This window comes from Pseudorasbora parva, chromosome 24, assembly GCF_024679245.1.
Source record: "Pseudorasbora parva isolate DD20220531a chromosome 24, ASM2467924v1, whole genome shotgun sequence".
Lineage (NCBI taxonomy): Eukaryota > Metazoa > Chordata > Actinopteri > Cypriniformes > Gobionidae > Pseudorasbora > Pseudorasbora parva.
Window position 1 is genome coordinate 25,011,985 of NC_090195.1, and position 8,248 is coordinate 25,020,232.

The 8,248-nt window shown below is 42.0% G+C and overlaps 2 long non-coding RNA genes across 2 annotated transcripts; both read left to right on the forward strand.

Annotated features, from left to right (window-relative positions):
- The first annotated feature begins 3,730 nt into the window (after positions 1-3,730).
- On the forward strand, positions 3,731-4,423 carry LOC137064250 (uncharacterized). The gene is made up of 3 exons (XR_010901533.1): positions 3,731-3,848; positions 3,980-4,144; positions 4,254-4,423. It is a non-coding gene; the product is annotated as an uncharacterized lncRNA (long non-coding RNA).
- Positions 4,424-5,238: 815 nt separating this feature from the next.
- LOC137064159 (uncharacterized) lies at positions 5,239-6,157 on the forward strand. The gene is made up of 3 exons (XR_010901512.1): positions 5,239-5,503; positions 5,675-5,793; positions 5,923-6,157. It is a non-coding gene; the product is annotated as an uncharacterized lncRNA (long non-coding RNA).
- The last annotated feature ends 2,091 nt before the right edge of the window (positions 6,158-8,248 follow it).

The window sequence follows — 8,248 nt, forward strand, 5'->3', positions numbered from 1 at the left end:
CTCCACCTCACTTCCCCACCCCGGGTACGTCTGTGGTGTCCAGGCATCCTGTGCTGTTCACGGATCTCTCTGCCACGGGCTGGGGGGCCACGTACAATGGGCATGCAGTTGAAGATCTGTGGACGGGGCCTCAATTGCATTGACATATCAATTGCCTCAAGTTACTGGTATGTACTGGTATGTACCGTACGGACAGCACCACGGCCGTTGCGTACATCAACCGTCAGGGTGGTCTACACTCCTGTCGTTTGCACCAACTAGCCCGCCACCTCCTCCTGTGGAGTCAGAAGCAGCTGAGGTCGCTTCAGGCCATTAATGTCCCAGGTGCACTCAACCAGACAACCGACGAGCTCTCTCGGCAGCCGACACCTCCGGGAGAGTGGCGACTCCACCCCCAGGCGGTCCAGCTGATATGGGACCTGTTCGGAGCCGCACAGGTAGACCTGTTTGCCTCTCCGGACTCAACACATTGCCAGTGGTACTATTCCCTGACAGGAATCTCCATGTCTGGTCCCTGGATGGGATGCGGAGGTTCTATGTGGGCTACCACAGGCAATCGTAGACAGCATCTCTACGAGGCACCTCTATGCTCTGAAGTGGAACCTGTTCGTTGAGTGTTGCTCTTCCCGCCGGGAAGACCCCCGAAGGTGTTCGATTCACTGCATGAAAAGTGGGATTTTCGTCAGTAAGCGGCACTGTAGATTGTCGTGGAAGTCCAGGTTTACGACTGCAGACGGCAATTTGCAGGCAACACCGAAAACTGCCGTGAATTGTCAGAAATTGACGTGGGCCTTGCTTGGCAGTTGTCCCCCCCATGACCCCCCTTCCCCTAATTCCAGGTGAGGCTTTAACATGTAAATGAACATGCTGTGGGCTATACAAATGCAAATCAGGGTAGCAGGAGTTTTACCCCAAGTTACATTTTTCTTAAAGGTTTTAACTTCATTCTAAGAAAATATTTTGTATAAATAGCAGGCTCAGTATCAGCCTAATTATAAAATCTTAAACTTTAGCTTGAATTTATATATTTGATGAAAGTATGCTAGATTATTTATTGTGTCATTAGCAATGGCCAATGTTATGTAAAAAAAGATACACAAAACAATTTATTTAAGTAATTAAATCAGGCTTTGCCACAAAGGTAAATTTTTTTACATTCCATGCAAACAACATCACAGCCTCCTAGAGCTCAACCACTGTACATAGTGGCATGACTACAGTGACCTTTTGTTTGGTCTTGCTTAAATGCACAGTGGATGTATTAACCACACATCTCCCAGCAATGCGCTCAACAGGCAGAAACCCTTACGAAACAAAAATATTTTGCAGTATTTCGGAAAATATCATGTAATACATTAAGCAATATATTCACATATATGGGATTTAATATTTATATTCTCCAATATATTGCAATATATGAAAGCGGCAATCATTTGTATATTTTGCAGTATATTACAGGAATATATAATATATTGTATAATACCATCAATATATTATTCCATGTATTTACAATATATTATAATATATTTTGAAGTAATATATTGGTAAATATATTTTTCTTTTCATAAGGGAAGGATGCTAGGTATGACATGTCTGTTCCCTGCAAGCTCCAAACTTCTATTGGCTTTCCATAAAAATGTCTGTCCGGATGGGGATGAAGCCAGGAAACTTGTGCAATAACATGTTTAAATGCAGTACCTTTTGACACAACATTAACACCTATAAACTGCTTTATATTTCAAAAAAACATCCATGGAGCATAGTAGCATCATTTCACATTAGCTGATGGAGCAATCAAAGCATCAGATTATTCTGTCCATAGTTCTATGAAAACATATAAACAGTCGCGACTCTCTGCTATCTAAATGATCAGTGAACTCTCCCCTTTTGATTGACACATCATTTGAGCCAATCGGTGCATCTATGAGGTTGTCTCAAGCCTCCAAGGAGCACTCGAGATGCAGAAAGTCCCACCCTCACTTTGAGTGGCAGTAATTCGATCCAATTGCATCAGACTTCGAAAATGACGGTCTTGTCTGATAGCCAATGAAATTCTGAACGTATTAATATACAATTTTAGCATGACGAATCAACCGGTCAGCATACACACTGCATGAAAAGTGGGATTTTCGTCAGTAAGCGGCACTGTAGATTGTCGTAGAAGATCAGGTTTTCGACTGTACACGGCAGTTTGCAGGCGACACCGAAAACTGCCGTGAATTGTCAGAAATTGACGTGGGCCTTGCTTGGCAGTTGTCCCCCCCAAGACCCCCCTTCCCTTAATTCCAGGGGAGGCTTTAACATGTAAATGAACATGCTGTGAGCTATACAAATGCAAATCAGGGTAGCAGGAGTTTTAACCCATGTGACATTTAAAAGGTATTAACTTCCTTCTAAGAAAATCTCTTAGATAGATCAGGCTCAGTATAGCCTAATTGTAAAATCTTAAACTTAAGCTTGAATTTATATATTTGATGAAAGTATTCTAGATTATTTATTGTGTGTCATTTGCAATCAGTCCCCGTGAATTCAGTGCGACTCGCAATTTTGACCAATCACCGCAACTTTTACCAATCATTGCGGTCTCCTGCTAATAAGCGGCGTCATACATCAGCAAACTTTATATATCATATATCATTGCCTGTCAAAATTAACGTGTTAACGCAAATTAATTTTAAGGGCACTACATATATATATATATATATATATATATATATATATATATATATATATATATATATATATATATATATATATATACATATACATACATATATATATATACACATATTATACATTGACATTAACTTTTTTGCTCACCGGCCACCGTGGCTAGTGGTTTTCCAAAGTTACTAGCCACTCAGCATTTTCACTGGCCACAATTTTGCTTTTTGGAAATTACATTGTATATGTTTAAAGTTGACTTTGGCATATATAAATTACTTGATTTTGAATCATTACTTTATTTAGAAGATTTAAAACCCTTTCAAACTTTCAAATGCAGAATGACCCCCCAAATCTTGTATATCAGCTGGGATGTGCAGGTGGGCAAGGGGTGGGTAATATAATAGATTATAATAGAATATAATAGGCTAATATGAGAAAGGTAATATGACAGGCTTTGAGTTATTTTAGTTAGGATATATATATATATATATATATATATATATATATATATATATATATATATATATATATATATATATATATATATATATATATATATATATATTAAAAAATACCCTAAGCAAATTACAAAAACAATAGTTATTAAAAATAAAATAAAAATTCCGATACTAATACGACACAATGTAATTTATTGAATGTAATTGTCATTGGATACGACTTTCTTCGAAAAGAATGTAACAAAATGTGGGCGTGGTCTGTGTTGTGAAATGAAACCACATTAAAAATTCCCTTAAACTGCGTTTGAAACATACAGCAAAGCAGCGACAGAGGAAAACACAGAGCCTGATATTATGCAAACATTTACCAATAATGTGAAAAGCGTTTTAAATCTGTTCAGTGGAAAATCCGCTGTGACGAATCTGTCCTCGTCTAACATCTGCTGGAAATCCAGGTAAAACTAGCTGCGTGCACGCGCCCGTCCCCAGATAACATGATCCCCAGTTGATCCGTAACACCGGCGGGAATAAACAGCTGAATCCAATCATTGGGCTATCTCGTCAGCTTGCTGCCGATTTTAACGAGCAGTTAATTTTAGTAATCTCCAGGTTGCTGTCCATAGATGATAGGTTGCTTGCTTTGGAGTCGAAAAACTGTGTGGAAGATACTAACTTTAAGAAGAGAAGACGAGTGCCTAAGAGAAGACCAGTCCTAAGATTGCGGTAAGACTGTTATCTAAGCTAAAGTAACCTAAAGCAAAGCTTTTTAAGTAGCACAAGCTGAAATTAGCCTTGTAAAAGAACAAATGTAAGTTGCTTTATAAAAGTGTTTTCTTTTTCTGGTCATTTTACAGGAAGCAGTACGCCGTCTTCACAACTTCGTCATAACACTCATTTAATTGTTTTCCAGCTGCATGTAAGACATAGAGACAGTACGCAGGAGGTACAAACATCCAGTTCTTGCATCGCAAGCAGAAGCTGTGAAGAGTTCAGCTCGGAGTCGATTGAGAAGAAAGAGGGTAAGATTTATTAGATTAGATCCGTTTTTGGTCAGTGTGACTATTTTTCAGGTGCATTTTACGCAGTACATCGCGCAATACTGATTGTCTTTATTGTTTGTTTTTACAGCTGCTACAAGCAAGAAAGAGTGTGTTAGCTGAGGATGAGGTGGGCCTTTGGAAGTGCGCTACCATAGACCTGATGTCTAATGCGGAAGACGGCATCGTTCGCGCGGTGTCTGGATGGACTGTTCGACCAGCCAGGAGCTCGCCGAGCTCTGTGCCACGCTGCAATCGAGATTAGAGGCGATTCCAAAGAACAGGGCAACGCACGACAGACGTCTGAAAAATGGATTTAAAACAGACAGAATGGCGCTAGTTACCTACAGCTCTGAAGCGGAAAACAGAGACTTCACGGTGCTGTAGGATTTTGGGCTTCTCGTGAGCTTCCTATTGTTGTGTGGGCAGATCTCAAACGTTTTGCATTTGGTTGTGTGTTTGTGTTTGTTCTAATAAAGCTCTTTCTTTGAATAAACTGCACGTCCCTGGCATATTTTCCTTTCCTCAATAAATGAATATCCTTGATGGTTATAATAGCGTAATCCATAGGATAACAATGACATGAATATAAAACATAATAGCATATCACATGAATATATACAATTAAAAAATATGCAAATCATAATTTTATATATATATATATATTTGTGTAAAATTATTATAATTTGGGGGTTTAAATTTATTAATTTATTACCCAGGTTGACCAATAGTAACAGATCTGCCAACCAATCACGAGTGATATTTCTTGTTTCAATGTAGTAGTTTCAACCAATACTGAATGAGGAAATTCAAGCCATTCCGGCAAGGCGCCGCCCAGAGCTGCTATTCATATGCTAATTAGAGCCATTAGCGCCGGCGCCAGCATGCCTCCGCAAGCTCCACATACGTCATGGTTCGTTTCCGTCAATATGTGGCACAGACGAACGCGACGTTCACAGGCTGTAAACTGACGTTAATTGTCGAAAATCAGGGAGATTTCCGGCCGTTTACGGGGACGAAAATCCCACTTTTCATGCAGTGACAGTCACATGCACAAAACTTGTTACCAACTCGTCCCTCTGTGCGCATAGCCGGAGCACACGGTTAGCGCATTAGCTTCAGCTGTCTGTGGAGTGTTTACATTAGTTTGAGCTTGGGTAGGTCGACCATCGCGGAGAGAATCATGGAGAAACACTTTTTACTCGACGAAGCAGTGAAGCAGAGCGTTCGGCGTGACCGTAATGAGTCGAATGATGACATTACTGAAGATTAGAGGGAGGTTTCATCTGTCGTCTCGACGGCAGAGATGTTTTTGGATGGCGGAGATGTTAATCTCGACAAGTAAGTGTTTTATCATATTTTATAACATGAATGTAGAAAACACTTTATGACTTTTTATTGAGGTGCGTGTTTTGATGTGTAAGTAACTTTTTCTATTTTCTCCTATGTTTAAGTTCTTTTACACATTTTTTTTATTCATATCACTCTCATTTAACATTAATTGTTTTCCAGCTGCATGTAAGACATATTACGAGACAGTACGAAGGAGCTTCAGGTACAAACATCCAGATCTTGCATCGCAAGCAGAAGCTGTGAAGAGTTCAGCTCGAAGTCGATCGAGAAGAAAGAGGGTAAGATTTATTAGATTAGATCAGTTTTTGGTCAATGTGACTATTTTTCAGGTACATAAGAGATGTGTTGAGCCCATATGTGATTGTGCATTGCGCAATACTGATTGTTTTTATTGGTTGTTTTTACAGCTGCTAGAAGCAAGACAGAGTGTGCTAGCTGAGGATGAGGTGGGCCTTTGGAAGTGCGCTACCATAGACCTGATGTCTGATGAGGAAGACGGCATCGTTGGCGGGGTGTCTGGATGGATTGTGAGACCTCCATCCTTTCGCAGCCAGGAGCTCACCGAGCCAATCTCATACGTTTTGTATTTGGTTGTGTGTTTGTGTTTGTTCTAATAAAGCTCTTTCTTTGAATAAACTGCAAGTCCATGGCAAATTTTCCTTTCCTCAATACATGAATGTCCTTGGTGGTAATAATAGTGTAGTCCATGGGATAACAATGACATGACTACACAACATAAGAGCATATCACATGAATATATAAAATTAAATAATATGCAAATAATTATATATATATAATTATATATAAAATATGCAAATAATTATATATATATAATTATATATATAACATATAATGTATGTAAAATTATTATAATTTTGGGGTTTAAATTTATTAATGACCCAGGTTGACCAATAGTAACTGATCTGCCAACCAATCATGAGTGATTTTTCTTGTTTCAATGTAGTAGTTTCAACCAATACTGAGTGAGGAAATTCAAGCCATTCTGGCAAGGCGCCGCCCAGCGCTGCTATTCATATGCTAATTAGAGCCATTAGCGCCGGCGCCAGTGCCTCCGCGAGCTCCACATACGTCATGGTTCGTTTGCGCCAATATGTGGCACAGACGAACGCGGTGTTCACAGGCTGTAAATTGTCGTTAATTGTCGTTAATCAGGGAGATTTCCGGCCGTTTACAGGGACGAAAATCCCACTTTTCATGCAGTGATTGGTGTTGTGCTTTCCTTACTGCAAGATGGGCTGGAGTGAAGTCTGTCTTCCTCCACCCTCAAAGTGTACGTCGCAGCAATAGCGGCGTACCACGACGCAGTTGAAGGTAAGTCCGTGGGAAAGCACGGTCTAATCGTCAGGTTCCTCAGAGGTGCAAGGAGACTAAATCCTCTTCGTCCAAACTCGGTACCCTCTTGGGACTTGGCTCTGGTGCAACTTCAGAACCCCCCCTTTGAGCCCTTACACTCTGAAGAGCTAAACAATTTGTCAATGAAGGCGGTGCTCCTGACTGCATTGACCTCCATCAAGAGGGTAGGGGACCTGCATGCACTATCGGTCAACAAATCGTGCCTAGAATTTGGGCCCAGTAACTCTCACATTGTCCTGAGACCCCAGCCCGGATACATGCCCAAAGTTCCTGCCACTCCCTTCCGGGACCAGGTAGTGAACCTGCAAGCGCTGCCTTTGGAGGAGGCAGACCCAGCCCTAGCTTTATGTCCGGTTCTCGCTCTTCGCGCTTATGTAGACAGAACTCAAAGCTTTCGGAACTCAAAGCAACTCTTCGTCTGTTACGGAGGTCAGCAGAAGGGAAATGTTGTCTCTAAGCAGAGGTTAGCCCACTGGATAGTGGATGCTATCGTCTTGGCTTACCAGTCCCAAGACGTGCCTTGCCCGTTCGGGGTGAGAGCACACTCCACAAGGAGTGTGGCTTCCTCCTGGGTGCTGGCTCAAGGTGCCTTGCTGACAGACATATGTAGAGCTGCAGGCTGGGCGACACCTAACATGTTCGCTAGATTTTATAGCCTCCATGTAGAGCTGGTATCTTCCTGCATTCCCTCACGGCAACTCCATATGTGTATTCTTCCACGGTACCAGCTACCCTAACCGGCTAGCCCCATGACTTTCCCTTGACAGAGTCCACTCTGTCGTCTCTGGGCGTGTTCTTTCCCCCATAGAATCAGGTTGGATCCACCCCAGAGACTGCCATATGTTGCAACACCCTGTCAGGTTAGTTCTTATGTGTATTCCACCACCATGCCTTCTGTAGGTCGTGGCTCCGCAGTGTACCATCTCCCGAGACAGGCACACTTTCCCAGCATTATCCAATAGTCACACTGTGTGGGTCTTGCAGAAACCACAGTGACAACTTGGAGCCCTGTCTTCCGTACCATACTATACGGTGCAGTGGGCTCAAGCAGGACGCTGGAAGGGCCAGCCTCCTGGCGTTTTTGTAGGGATCCCAATTCGTCGGTCAGTTCAGACGTACGTCGAACGTGACCAACTGAACGGGAATGTCTCGGTTACGTATGTAACCCTCGTTCCCTGAAGGAGGGAATGGTATATGTCCCGTCGCCAAGTGCTGTGCTTCCGCTAGGAGGCCGAGTCACTAGTCGGCTTCTCAGCAGAAAAAAATGCTGATCTACCATTCCACTTCCTATTTATACCTATGCTGCGGGGCGGAGCGTGGAATGCGTGGATCGCATGCCAGATTTCATTGGCTCATTTT